Here is a 14,246-nt window from a genome sequence, read left to right on the forward strand (position 1 = left end):
AATGGTGGCAGTGGTAGTGGTGGTGCACCTACTGGTAGCAGTAACGCACGTTTCCGTGGGCAAATGTTACGTTCGCATACGGATTCACATATAGATTATACAGGGGTTGATGAATCTGAAGCACCGGGCTCCTCTTTTTATATTACACGTGATGGCGGTATTGATTATGAAATTGTGCTACTGGCGGTTTACAATGTTTTTAAGAGAGACATGACTATCTGTTCACTGAGGGTACTGGAAGCTGGTCTAAATATTTGCGAACTTTTGTTAGAAATGGGTGTATTGAAATTGGGTGGTCATGCACATGAAACTGCTATGGGTATTATTAGAAGAGCATTACTTATTTTAGGTTGCCCAAATGGTTGTAATGATGGTAAGAATTTATTTTATTTTTAATTATAATTTTTTTTTTATAATTTGTAATCATTTTTAATTTCATTTCTTCCAGGGGTGCGTGGTCCTCCAGCAGATTTCCTACGTAACCAATGCCAGAAGATACTTTCTCGTATGCTACGTCAAGCAAATCAGCGCACAAAACGTTACTTGCAGCAAATGGTGAAAACAACGCAGCTTCAGGAGTTAATCGATTTCTTCCATGCTTTCGTGGCATTCTGTGTGGATCCAAGCTCTCTCTTATCACCGCTGAGTAAGTTGTATGCTATATATACTTAAGTCTGGAACAGTTTGCTTTTAGATTAGAATTTGAATCGTATCATAAAAGTTACATGATTTGAAGATGATGCAAGTATAGGCGGTAATGTAGGTGCACTCCCTTTACTTTTCATTTAAGACTCAAACTCCAATTTGGACTTTTCAATTATTATTTTACTCCAACAATAGCAACTAACTGACACTTTTATATCTGTTGTAATATGTATATATGTATATCATAGATATATACATATACTTAGATTTTCATTTTATTTCTTTAATTTATAAAAATTCTTATTTTATTTAAGTTCTGCTATTGCATGCTCGACAAGAGAATGGCTTCTTAAAACAGCTTTTAAAATCATGTCCATCACACCACACCTGAATAGATTCGAACTAATCACTCATAAAATCATTAAAGCTTGTATATAAAAATAAATAAAAAAATTTTAGATTGTATTTGCATGACTTTAGTTTGAGTTATATTTTTTTTTCGTTTTCGTTACGTTACCTTTATCTTACGTTGACTGTACCCCTGTGAAAACCACACACCAAATCTCGTTGTATGTACAAATGAATATGATGATAGCTCATAAACGTACGAGTGGATTAAAAAATGTTAACACCGATCTTGGCGGTGGTATATCATCATCAGGCGGTCAGGGTGGATACTCAACCAATTTCAGTGGAGGCCTAAGTGGTGGACCGGAATCTCAGGTTATAGCTGCCGTATTCAAGCCATTGGTTACACGTTTCGTGGATGCTTCCAAGGATTTGAAAACAGCTGAAAATACTCCATTGTATAGTGATGTTAGACAGTTGGTGACATATGTAAAGGGTGCACATGGGGGACCTTTCAGATTGGTAGCTTTGAGTGGCATTTTGGCTGTGACACCACGTCCCCACAAGAAGGGACCAATATCACAAACTACAAGAGTAATAAGGTGAGAGTTTCAGAAATTATGAAAATACATATTATGTATAATAAAATTATATAAAATAATATACTATATATTTTATAATATGTATATCAAATACAATAAATGTCCAATTTAACAAATGGCTTCTAGTCCATTCGTTAAATCGAATGAATATATTAAACAAGGAAATATAGCTTTCAGTTTATTTATTTTTTCTGCTTTTAGTTTCATAAAATGAAGATTTTAGTATAATATCTCTTTTTTACATGAGTCCATTTAAGAGTATATTTATGGGGTATTTATGTTATATGTCAAATTTACATGCAGGACGGTTTTTGACTGCTACACATCGCTAAATGAGTTGTTGACGGAATTTAACATTTCTCTAGACTGGGTTCCTAGTCATAGGGATATTTTCAGCAATTACAAACAAGCTTACCCGACGGGGTGTCTCAGTTAACCAATCTGAATATCAGATGGATCTGGGCATACCACTGGTTGTTAAACCAGACAGTTATTAAAATCTTTCTATATTGAGCAATTTAATGCTAGGTGAAAAAATGTAATGATATGTAGATATTCATATACAAGTTCTGTCAAGATATAATCCAGCAACCTCATTGAGACGCTCTGTAAAGACATCATAATACCTTACTCTGATATCGGGGTAGGATATAGTATCATTAGCCTAGCATAAAGATATTATAATAGTTAAAATTGAATGTTCCATTTAATTATTTCTGTCACAGTTGTTGGGAGGACGATAAAAATGCCTCACATCTGAGTTGTTACTGTCCAGCTGATACGCGGCGGTGATTGACTATGCTAGGGGTTTTCTTTTTTGGTTTTGGTTTTTGGGTTTTTTCAAAAGACCATTTATGGTTTTGCCATCAAGAAAGTTTTTAAATCTTTCAGTTTTTCAATGATAGCACAGAGGGCCGAATCTAATTTAACCTAAGGTGTTATTCGTAATTTTTTTGTAATATTATTTGAGTTGAGTATTCATTACATTGGACGTATTCTGAAAACCATAATGCATTAATAGTAATATTTATTTTATTATATTAGTTAACTTAAAATTATTTTTTTATATACAACAGACATATACCACAAGCTGAGATCTCCCAAAATATAACAAACGATGATAATCGCTCACAACGAAGATTTTTATTAAAAAAACGCAGTACTTCATCGGCCTGTGCAGTGGTAAGCAGTTCACACTATTAAAAACTTTACTAATCAAAAATTTTTATAGAGCCTCCTCGAAACAGAGCCTTGCGAAGAGCATTACAAAACAAGCCAATCACCGTTAAGTAATTTTCGACGACGTACTACCGGTGTCAGACCTACACTTACACCACGTCATAGCGAACGTGCACTATTATCTGATTCAACTTCAAGCTCTGAACGCAATTCACTTGGTCGTCTCAGTGGGCTAGTGCGTTGGTTTCGTGGTACACCTAAAGAGGCTTCATCAATTGATTTGGAAATCGGTTCACTCAATCCTGAAATCACATCAACTTTTATTAGACATGCTTCACTCAAAATTCAACGTGGACGTTCTAGTGAAGGTATTGGACGTTCTATACAAAGAGCAAAACGTCGCGTAGAACGACGTCTAAATCGTTTTGGTGGTATTGTTAAGGGTAAGAAAAAAGTTGGTGGTATTGAAGAAACTGCAGACTATAGTCGACGTAGTTCATCTGATATGTGTGATGGTCCACGTGAGTCGGAAGTTGTGGTATTAAAAGAACGTAAATTAATACCTTTAGAACCAGTACGTTTGGGCATGTTGCGTTTATCATTCTTATTGGAGACTTGTGCACCAGGTTCATTTCCAGATCCACAACTGGTAGCAGCTGTTTTAGATTTGGTTAGTTTATATAATTATGTTATTTTATAATGTATATAAAGGTATAAAATTTTTTTTTAGCCACAAGCACCACTTGTAACGCGTGCTACTTTTCTATTGGAATGCGCTCATTTTGTACATCTTTGTAATAAAGGACAATGGCCAGCTTGGATGAAGCAGAATGTTGGTGGTTATAGACAGTCTGGTACGAATATTAATGTTAACCAAACAAAACAACAAATGAGTACGACAAGTACTAGAAGAACACATATACTGCAGCGAGCAGCTGGGAAAATGTTTCATCAGGTAAGTGGCTATTAGCATTTTTATGAGAATACAGGATTATGTCCCCTGTAACGTAAACTTAATTCGGATGATTCATAATGTCACCAGCTTTTATTTATCTTTCCAAAGCGGTTAAAACCTATTTAAATTTATATTCGAATATACTATAGATCTTTTATATTATATAGAAAATAACAAAAAATTCTGTTGTGGTTAATTAATTAGTTATATCTATTAAAGGGATTTAATGGTAAAGCGTGGTTGATTCAAAGCTAATAATGAATTTTTTAATTTAATTTTTTTAATTTAAATATATTTAAGTAATTAATTACAAGCATTACTGATTCAAACCTGAAAATAAATTAAATGCCAACGCGACCAATATTAAATATATATATGACAAATCTGTATAAGTAATATTTTTAATACCTCCGATGATAATTATTCAATTCTCTCGGAGAGCCAAGCTGCCACTAAATCACTGGTAAGCACCTCAACCTCATCAATTATTATACAAAATTGTCGTGCTTCCCTCAGCGACCTAGCTAGGTGTGCTAATGTTCAACTTATCTGAGTTCCAGGTCATAGGAATATTGCGAGTAACTGTAGGGCGGATGAGCTTGCCAAAACTAGGGCTCTTCTCCCTGGAATTTACTCATTAGAGATTGGCGTTCCATTTGCATCAGCCAAACTGGCAATTAAACAAAAATATCTAAGCATTGCCAAGCAACAATGGGCGAGTGAGTCCAGTTGTCAGATTTTTAGGTCGATTTGGTCTAACTTGGACAAAAAACGTACGAGTCAGCTGCTCCAACTAAGGAGGAATTTGCTTAGCACTAGGGTATCGGTACTAACGGGTCACTACTTAATAGGGAGGCATGCTATGAGACTGGCTTTTCCTTATAAAGACCTTTGCCGCGGTCGTGGCTCTGAGGAGGAAGAGAAAACTGTGTTCCATCTCATGTGCCAGTGCCCATCTTTAGCCAGAAGAAAATCAAAAGGGGCCCCTTTTCTGACCGATCTGACTGAGCTGTCATCCTACAATGTGAGGGACCTGGCTAGATTCATAGAACTGTCGGGTTGGTTTACCTTCACCTAATGGGGGAGTCGTTACCTTTTTTGGGCGTTGGTCGTATAGTGATCGCTTTGTCTATATACGAATATCGCTTTTTCCTGCGGTACCACAACGGGGCATTATTTGTGCTTAAGTGTGCTTTCCTAGTAGTAAACAAGGCCGCCACTCCAACCTAACCTAAGCTAATATTTTTGAGTATACTAAACTGAGAGTACCAGAGAAGTTATTTTTTGGGGCCATTATATATTCTTTTTATATGTAGATATAATTTTATTTAAATTTATAACACTTTTTGCTTAGCTAAAAATTTACACATTTACAGTTATTTTTAAACTGAATAAATTTTGTTAATAATAAATATTATTTATATTAATTTTTAGATTCGATATTTGTTTTTTTCTTAATAACTGATAAAATTACATGGTAAAAAATCTACTTAGAAAAAATAGACTAATTAAAAAATAGACTAAACTAATACTTATTAAGTTTGTATTGCTATTTTAATACTACTAAAAATACTACTAATTAATACTACTAAAAAATTTAATACACAAAAATTATCAAAGTTTCCCTAAATCATTTTATAAATAAAAATAAAAAAAATGTTATAAATATATAATTAATAAAAAAAAAATAATAAAATAAATCCGACGAGGATGGGATTCGAACCCACGCGTGCAGAGCACATTGGATTAGCAGTCCAACGCCTTAACCACTCGGCCACCTCGTCATATAAAAATGAATACACAATGTAATACTTAAGTAAAATTCAATAAGAACAAGAACAAAACTCACACACATACACACATACACAAGTAAACAAGCATAAAAAAGCTTAAACAATGATATTTCCATTTAAGGGTTAAAAATAGAAAGTATGTTTTTTTAGCTTAAGACCACAAAAAAAATAACAAAGAATGAATAAAAATATTTTGTTTTTTGTTGATTTACAGTGGGCCGAAATGATTGGTGCACGTTTAGAAGAAATTCTTTTTACTGAGCATTTGCAGTTTGAATCATTAAATGCAAGCTTAAGTGATCCGGATAAACAACGCGAACTACTACAACAAGATGAAGAAGAAGACTTTTTGGATGAAACTTCAGTGAATCCACACGGAAACGATTGTCCACATGCTTTGAAATTAATAGCTTGTGTTTTGCTTTTCGAAATTACCGCATTTCTAAGAGATACGTATATATTATTACCTAAAGCTTCGAAACTATTGCACAAAGATAAGCCGGCACCGTGGGAGAAAGTATATCGTGAAGCGAATCGTCGTTGGTCTATGGCTTTAAGTTCTATGGGTCATTCACAGACATCAGCGCAAAGCTTACAGTCGATTGCTGCCGGAAATGAAGGTGGAGGTAAGTTGAAATTTTTGTTAAAGCTTAAGATTTGATAAATGAAATAAAAAAAAAATTTATAGGCGGTCAAACTGAACGTAAAATATCATTTGTACTACATGAACCAGATAATGAATCTGAAAATAGTAGCAACACTACATTAACTAAAGAGGGAGAGGAAGGTAAGCTTTTTCTGAAAATATTACAAATGTCAGTTAAAATTTGAAGGTTATAGAATAGAATTACTTTCTTAAACAAATAGTCACGTTGATGTTAAAATCATATCTATTAATAATATCTTATAACAATATAGACTAATTATTAGTTCTGCACTAGGCTAATTTTACTTTGTGTAGTGACGCTAAAGTTAGATTATGCCTACTTCCACTGTCTCATTCGGGCAATTTTGTGCATTAAGGCTACAAATGAGAATAATTTACCATACAAAGAGCTTTCATATAAATGAGCTCATTTAAAATAAATAAATTTAAAGCAAGAGATGTCGAATACAACCATTAAAAATAAATTTTCCAAAAAAAAAAATTGAACGAAATTTAAAATATTTGTCAAGTGTTTTACATATAAAGTCTAAACATACATAAATCAGCTTATACCAATGGAGACGCCCAAATTTTAATCTCATTAACAAAAATAGTTTAGCTGCAGTGGAAACATTAAGTTACATGTTAACTTTACTTGACTTTTAGTACATAAACTACTATAAAATTCAATTTTTGACATTAACAAATTAAAAGCTATTTTGGACTGAAGCAAAAGTCGATGGTTGTAACAGAATAATGAAAGAAAAACAAAGCTTTTTTTGATTTTCTGGCATCTATAAACATACCATGTTAAATCAGTTATTCTAGTGTGGAGCAATTTTGACGAAATATGTAGAAAATGGACGGATTAAAAGCAGGTTTCCTATTAATTATTATTATTGCATCATATTTCGTAAAAAAACCAGAAACATAGAAAGATGAGCACTACATTGGAATATAGAAGTAACTCAATAGCTAGTGTTTAAGCCAAAGCGTGGAGAACGACATGAAGATCTTGAATTATACATTCAGTGACGAGGAACTTGAAGCTTCTAACAAGATTCAATTTAGAAAAACTGTTGAGATCCTATGCTTATACGATATGATAGTAACTGATAGTTAATGTTAACAGTGATACTCATAGTTGTAATAATAGTATGAAAAACATTATTATTGTGATCTTCCGAGTTATACCAATTTTAATGAAGATTAGTCGTTTTTGAGATATTGGAAGAAGCAGAAGTTGTTTAATTGTGCTTGCCGTAACAAGTACCGTAAACTTCCCAGTATGAAAAATTGTTGAGTTGAGTGGTAGTAAAAATATACAAAAATACTTTTATTGTTATCCATTGATATATAATTTTCCAAAACTTGTTCATGTTATAGTCACCTGTTTTTACCCAACTGATGTACGGCGGCGACACAACACTTAAGGAGCCCCCTTTATTGAGGTTTTAAGCCTTTCCTTTCCAAGTGATTTTAAATCTTGAGTTTTTCTATATATACGTTAACACAATGGGCCAATATACCTAAGTGGATCCCCTAGTTATCGCTGGTATAACCTAACCCCCCTAACCTATAATGACCTTCAAACTTTCATACATTTAATGAAGATAAATCATTTTTAAGATATGTTTCTCACTTGAAAGTATGTTTCGGGAAAATATTTGTTTAATGTACTATATCACGGTAAACATATTGAGAAATTATATTATTTTCCATACAATTTCTACCATTTCTTGGACTTACATATAGTTTGCTAAGTTCTCTATATAAATATATAAATTATTTTGTAACATCTACTATTAATCTAAAATCATAAGAACTACTTTATAAACACAGTAAAAGCTCCCTTCAGTGAAAGTTGATGGGAGAAGCAATTCAGTTCTGTTAAAAAATACATTTTGCATCAAAAGTCGGGACCATTAAGAGATACTTATTTAATTAAGCTTTCACTGTACTTTTAATATTTTCACTTTTAGTTTAAAACATTAATAATTAATTATATTTTAGCTCGACGTCCTACTGCTTCCGCAGTACGCCCATTTTTATTACGACGTGGTACGGCAACAACCACCGGTGGTTCTTTTAAGCGGAGATCCTTAAAATTAAGACGAAACACAAAAGATGGCAAGGATTTGGAAGCAGATTGTAAATATACATTTTTCATTATAACTAGAAAAAAACTTTGATTTATATTTAAATTTTTTATAGTCAAACGTGTTGACTCTATACAATCACGTCGAAAAGTATCCTCTTTATCTGATCGTAGTGACACTTCCGAACAAGGTATGGTGAGTGGTGGTGAAGAATCTCCAGGTATATTAAGCGATGATCAACAGCCGGAATCTCCGACGGATTCAAACGAAACTGACGATACAGCTAAAAATATGCCCTGGCTTAAAGCAATAATAGATATTATAACAAGTTATAATTATTATTGTACTCATAAAGGGTTCTGTCATCCTTACTGCTACAAACGACATATGAGAGCTTGTTCACGTCTTATCAAGGCTGCGCGTAAAGTAAGTAAAATTTGAGCTTTGAAAGTAATTAAAAAGTAGTTAAAAAGCTTAAAGTTGCAAAATTAACTGAGACCTCCAATCCCAGCGCTCGCCTCTTTAGCTCAGTGGTAGAGCACTGGTCTCGTAAACCAGGGGTCGTGAGTTCAAACCTCACAGGAGGCAACAGAAGCTTTTTAACTTAACTCGATTATAGCTATCTGCCCGACATATATAAATTTAACTATTTTTTAATTATAATTATTATAATTATATGAAAAGGTTTATGGGGAAGAGTTCGGTTATACATTTGATGCTGATCACCCAACTGTAGAGCCAAGTACATCGGCAGCAGCAAAAGCACATCAAACAAGACCGCGTTCAGCACGTAAAGTCTCTGAACAAAGCTCTACACAAACTTCACCATCTAAGCGCAAGGATAGCCTATGTAAAAGAGATCGGTTAGTTAATTCATTTCGCAAAATATTATTATTTATTATTTATTTTCAACGTTCAACGTTCATTTTAGTATTAGTGATGAACCTAATGTAGACATGGCTGAAAAGTTAGCTAAAGCTTTTCGCCAGGAAAAAGAGAAGAAGGATCAAGAAGAACCACATATCCTTAAATTTTTACGTTTTCATATACGCAGTTTATTTCATTATCCTTTTGCTACTATGCTCAAGGGTGCGGTTATACTGACCGAAGAAATGGTTATTGAAGCTATGCCAGCTGCTTGGGAATTACTGCTTGAACCTAATCAGGACACAGCATCTGCAAGTGCGGCAGTATTTTTGATGGGCTCAGTTAAAGCACAAAATTTTGCTTTTGATATAATGCAACGTGCTCTAAAGAATAAAGATCCAGATATACGTATAGGTGCCATACAGAGGTTTGTTGTTTTGTTTCGATATATTCTATAAATTATACTGATGGTTTATTTTTCAGATACTTAGTACTTTGGAAGAGTCGTTTCCATGTTTGGCCACGCATGGAAGATAATGCACATGACTTTACATTTAAAGTACCACCTGGAGGTATTGAATTCACTTTGCCATCACCTAAAATTGGCATTGAGAGTTTACCAGTCGTAGATCCACCATGGTTACCAGTACAACAAACGAAAGATATGGACGTTACACTAAATCAAGATCGACATGTAATTATTGTTACTTAGTATTACATCTTTATTACTATATTTTTCATTAAATATTTAGCGTTCTCTTGTCACTGCTACAAAAAGTCGTAAGATGCAACAAACTGAAGCTATACGTAATGCCTTACGTCAGCAACGTGATAAACAACGCGCAGAGAGACATAGTTTTCTGATTACAACGATACCAATTAATCAACAAGCTTCGCATGAACCTGGCATGGAGCATGAGGATCATGAAATTGAAGTTGAAGATTTGGATGGCACACGCATGTCATCACATTTGCATCATGCACATTCCTTGTTTCCTTCGGTGTTATGCTCTTCCGTCATGCAAATTGTGAGCTGTCTTGATGATGCCGCTATAGGATCGGATGGAAATGCAGTTTACGAAATTGCTTATGGGGTAAAGTAGCCTTCCCTACAGAAAACGTAGACTAGGATTAGAATATTCATCAATTTAAAATTAATTTTTTATAGGTTATCTGGGTTTGTTTGGTTGAAGAATCTGCACTATTTTTGCGTTACGTATTCGAACGTTTGACACGTGATCGACAGGATCAAATGTTTAAGCTGCTACGTCATCTAATAAGATTTGTGCCTAGACTACCACAACAAGCCGCCTTTGCTTTATATAACTCCATAATTGGTTACATTATGTTCTATGTCAGATCATCAAATGAACACAAACAAGAAGTAAGTTAAATTAAATTAAATATAGGGATTAAACCTTATACTAGGTTTATTCCTATAGCCTGTGATGTTATAACTTTATAAGAGTAAATATTCAGAAAATAAAAATTAATAAAAAATTATCCTTTTTTTATATATTTACCCATTTATTTCTTCCAGCTTGTTGGTTCCGCACTGTCAGTTCTTTGGATGGTAGTGCATAGCGTGCATGGTATTATGTTTAAAGACCTGAAACAAATATTGCGTAAGGAACAATGTGACGCTTCCATACTACTCACAGCAAATGTACCTGCAGCTAAAAAAATAGTTGTACATGGTCCCACAGATGATGACTGCAATATACCCTCACAATTTCCAGTACAAGAGGATACACTATTCTGTCAATTATTAAAAGAAGCCTTAGACTATTATCCAGTGGATGAGAAAAATTTAACCCATTATTGTTTGGTTGACTATAAAAGCAGTAAGTAACTACACCTTTCATCCTTCATCCATAAAGATATTTTATAACTATTATATGTTTATAAACACATAAAAATTATTTATAGATAAGATACTTAACCCGAACTGGTATATACGTGATCTTTACTTTTTTAAACGTTCGCAATATCCTGAAGTACGTTTGATGCTAATGAAACCGGACGAATCTTTTCTAGCTTTACAAAAACAGGAATTGACTAAAAAATTTGTGGAAATCGGAAAAGTACATCTAACATGGGCTATATTGAAAAACGTAGATATGGTGGTACAACGTGTGGTATTTTTGCATGAAGAACTTATGAAATTGCCTTCGTTTCCACGTAAAGCCTTAGAAGTTGATTTGGATTTAAATCATGGCGGTGAATATGGCAAGGGAAGTATTAATAAAATATTAGCATATGAAGAAGGTAACCTTTTTATTCTTCTTTCTATGATTCTTTTAGGTACTTCTTGGTCTGGATGTGCTGCATAAATTTATGTGGGTACGTTTGATAGCACGCATGTTTGAAGCTATGGCTGGCAATTTTGCCTATTCAGCAGATATACAACTATTCTTAAATGTACTTTCTGGTGCAGCTATATTACATGCTGAAGATTCTTGTATAATGCGTTATGTTATGGCTACATATATTAATGCTGCTTTTAACTTTAAAAACATATTCTCCACTAATGGTTACTTTATGATTATGCCGACTCTCTTACAAGTTTACTCTCTACATCAAACGAATAAACTTATAACAACGACGATTGAATATGCGGTCAAGCAGTTCTATTTATTGAATCGTAAACCATTCATATTACAAATGTTTGGTTCAGTCTCAGCTATTTTGGATACTGATGAGGATGGTACTTATGGAGAAGCACACAAAGTGAGATAAACTTAATCTGAAATTAAAATATTTTATATATAATTTTGTTAATTTTGTAGGTACAATCAAGCTGCTTGTTTAACTTACTTTTGAGTTTAGAAGATCCCTCACCGGATCCTTTAAATATTGCTGAATTGGTGAAGGAACCAAAACCACTGAAAGCCATCGATTTTTGTTATCATGATGAGGACGGTGATGTTACTGTTCTAGATTGTATCACATTATGTGTTATGGTAGTTTCTTATTCAGCTGAAAGCACTAGAGGATATCAGATGCTAGTAAGTAATGCAATAAAGAATATGTTAACATATCTAGTTATATTAAAGCAGTATCCGATAGTTTACCACTCATGAAGATGACCATAATCAAAGTATTTGATAATTAACCTCTTTTATTTTGAATTATTTTGAAACTTGCTTACTATCAATTAATGTGTTATTTATCTAAACTTGAAAATGTTTAGTCCGATCTTACAATATGACATTGCTCTATATATATGACAAAGGTTCTTATTATACATTAATATCTTTTTTAGCTTTTAGCTTAAAAATAAATTCAAAATATATATTTTCATATATGACTATAATTCTATTAAATTATCAACACAATGCATTGCTAAGCCAACATTATCTTATATACCATATAGAAAAACTAACTTAATCTATTTAAAAAATTGGTCCAAAAAAAATTTATGTAATTAAAGAATCTTTGACAATAATCTCCAGAACATAATATTTTAAAATAATTTAAGGCCTTTAACTTTTACTGTACTTGAACGATCTATACATCAATCTTATAAGACCAAAGTAAAACACACACACACCTACGACACTTGTGTCTGGTGGTTCTCATAAAATAAATAAATATAGTAATAAATCTATTACTATAACTCTGTTTGCAGCGAACCAAAATAATCTTCAATACTTATACCAAGAATAACATTTCTGCAAGGTAAAAAAATATGACTTTCTTGCAGAACGTGCTATATCTTTTATATATAATTCCAAGTACCTCAGCTTTACACATGTGAAATGTATAATTATAATATACTTTTATAAAAATTAATTTATTATCAAAAATATATATATGAACATAATAATAACTCAACATTCTCAATTCTTAGATAATTCTGGAAGCCATATTACCTTGTTATCTTCAGCAAATACAATCTCCCAGCTACATACCATTGCAAGGAAAATCGGAAAGAGACATCATACTGCAGCTTGCTGTAGCTATACGTACTATGGTACACAATTGTGAAGGTTTAGCTAAAAGCTACAATGGTCCATATCGTAACAGTCCAGAGCATAAAGGTTCATCACAACGAAATTGTAGTCGTGGCCCACCTTGTTCACCCGGCTTGGATTTCGAAGAGGAATCACATTCCAAATATATTAGCGATCCACGCACAAAAAATATGATTGATTCAGGTGAAGATTCGGAGATGATACGTACCGAATACAGACGTCCACGAGATGTGTTACTCTCCGTGGTTGGTGATTTTCTGAGTAAATCGACTACACGCCTACAAGAACTCTCAAAGAAATTACCGAACGATAGCAAACCAACTGAAGTACTTGACGCTAAATGTCATATACGTTTAGCAGATATAGCGCATTCATTACTGAAAGTCTCACCATATGATCCCGAATCTATGGCTTGTCGTGGCTTACAAAGATACATGCAAGCTATATTGCCGCGAGCCGAATGGTCTAATGATGCTTTACGCAATGCTTTAGTAACCATATTACGCAGAATTGATAAAGTATTCTTAAAAATATCCAAAAAACCATCAATACGCCGCAACACAGATTGGGAAGCAGCAGCTGGACTGCTGAAAGGCATACACGAAACTATTGTACGTCATCCTTATGTGTTGCATTGGCAACAAATGAAAACTTTAATTAGTACCGTGCAAAATCTTATTGTCAATGAACCTGGTTCAGCGGTACCAGAGGGTGTATCAAGCGCAGGTGCTGCTCTCATGTCTCAGAATCCTCCCGCCTTCTTCTGTTCAACTGTAGTCCGTTTAGTTGCTTTACAGGTGGTCAGTCCTGTTGATTGCTTTTCATTGGTGCAAATATGTGGTGGTAGTACTGAATTTGCCACACAAGAGAAGGCTGAAGGTTTTCTAATGCATTTGATTATGCCACTGTGCTTGAAAGTTTGTTCTGGACGTGGTGTATCCGATATAGGAGAATTAAAAATGGCTGATGTATCCTTTCTGTTGACTGCAGTGCTAAATGCTATGAGCCCACCGGCTGGTCGTACTGGGCAAGCAGTATCACAGATTAACCGTGTGGGTGGCGATTTACGTGCTGGTTCGCTGACTTTTACAGGTAGTCGCGATGCAAAACGACCAGCAAGAATATCAGGTTCTCT

The 14,246-nt window shown here is 33.8% G+C and overlaps 2 non-coding genes and 1 pseudogene across 2 annotated transcripts; 2 read left to right on the top strand and 1 right to left on the bottom strand.

The window, feature by feature from the left end:
* The window catches only part of LOC119676323, a 15,323-nt pseudogene extending 1,079 nt beyond the window's left edge, over positions 1-14,244 (top strand).
* On the bottom strand, positions 5,432-5,513 carry Trnas-gcu. The gene has a single exon. It is a non-coding gene; the product is annotated as a tRNA-Ser (tRNA).
* Trnat-cgu lies at positions 8,784-8,855 on the top strand. The gene has a single exon. It is a non-coding gene; the product is annotated as a tRNA-Thr (tRNA).
* Positions 14,245-14,246: the final 2 nt, after the last annotated feature.

This window comes from Teleopsis dalmanni, chromosome 2, assembly GCF_002237135.1.
Source record: "Teleopsis dalmanni isolate 2A chromosome 2, ASM223713v2, whole genome shotgun sequence".
NCBI classification, from domain to species: Eukaryota; Metazoa; Arthropoda; class Insecta; order Diptera; family Diopsidae; genus Teleopsis; species Teleopsis dalmanni.